The 1304-nt window shown below is 42.9% G+C and overlaps 1 non-coding gene across 1 annotated transcript; it reads left to right on the top strand.

Annotated features, from left to right (window-relative positions):
• The first annotated feature begins 217 nt into the window (after positions 1-217).
• LOC114637476 lies at positions 218-349 on the top strand. Its single transcript, XR_003713756.1, has one exon. It is a non-coding gene; the product is annotated as a small nucleolar RNA SNORA17 (small nucleolar RNA).
• The last annotated feature ends 955 nt before the right edge of the window (positions 350-1304 follow it).

The raw sequence follows: 1304 nt of genomic DNA, 5'->3' as shown, positions 1-1304 counted from the left end.
ACCCACAGTGACATACTTCTCCCAACAAGGCCACACCTTCCAACAGTGCCACTCCCTATGGGCCAAGCATATTCAAACCACCACACCTGTATGCCAAGAACTCTTTGAAGAACTCTTCAACTCTTTGAAGGAAAAAAAATAGAGAAGATAACAGAAGATGAAAAGATCTCTCATATTCATGGATTGGTATGATTAGCATAATAAAAATATCCCTCTTCCTGCTTCTAGAAGCTTTGCAGGTGTGTCTGCTGTGTCACACTTGTACCATTTTGTGGCAGATAGGAGACAGGCTGTCTAGGTCATAGTGCTCTGACATATGAACATATGAATGGGTAGTAGCTATGATGGTTTGTATATGCTTGACCCAGGGAATGGCAATATATGGAGGTGTGGCCTTGTGGGAGGAAGTGTATCACTGTAGGTGTGGGCTTTAAGATCCTCATACTAGCTCCCTGGAAGACAGTTTCCTCATAGCAGCCTTCAGATGAAGATGGAGAACTCTCAGTTCCACCTGGACAGTGCCTGCCTGGATGCTGCTGCCAGGCTTTAGACTTGATGACTATGAACTGAATCTCTGAACCTGAAAGCCAGCCCCAGTTAAATGTTGTCTTTATAAGAGTTCCCATGGTCATGGTGTCTGTTCACAGCAGTAAAACCCTAACTAAGACAGTAGCCTAATATTCCTGAAAAAATGAGCCTGACATGACCACCAGTCTGAAGCCAGGGGTCTTGAACAGTGAAATAGCCAGATTCCTGTCAGAAATTATTTCTTTGTTCTAGCCTAATATTTAGGTTCCTGCCTGAGATTACTTCTTTGTTCTAGCCTAAGATTTAGATTCCTACCTGAAATTATTTCTTTGTTCTAGCCAAAAGTCAGATTCCAGCCTTAAGCCTACTTCCTTGTCCCTGGCCAATGTCGTATTCCTGCCAAGCAGCCCATTTCCTTTTCCTTGGCCCATGTCAGATTCTTGTCAAGCAGCCCCAAAGGCTCTCCACCTCTCCCACTTTTATATTTCATTAACAAGACTGAGCCTGTCTTATGTCATTGAGACAAGAATGCCTTCCTTACCTGTCATAGAATATGCATTAATAAAAGCAATGCACTTATGTCCTAGATTGGCAAGGCTCTGTGCAGAATCTTACCTGTCCTTGGCTTGCCAGCTAATTTAATAACTGTCTGGAGGTCCATTTTCAGGTTCAAGCCATGTATTTGGCTGCAAACATGTTGATGTTGTTGAAGAAAAGCTTTAACACAATGGGCAGGAATAAAAGTGTTCCCAGTACAAAAAGGACTAGCATGATCA

The sequence above is a fragment of the Grammomys surdaster genome, unplaced genomic scaffold, assembly GCF_004785775.1.
Source record: "Grammomys surdaster isolate TR1022 unplaced genomic scaffold, NIH_TR_1.0 125311, whole genome shotgun sequence".
Classification (NCBI taxonomy): domain Eukaryota; kingdom Metazoa; phylum Chordata; class Mammalia; order Rodentia; family Muridae; genus Grammomys; species Grammomys surdaster.
The sequence above is the reverse complement of the archived record's forward strand: the minus strand, read 5'-3'. Positions and strand labels throughout refer to the sequence as shown.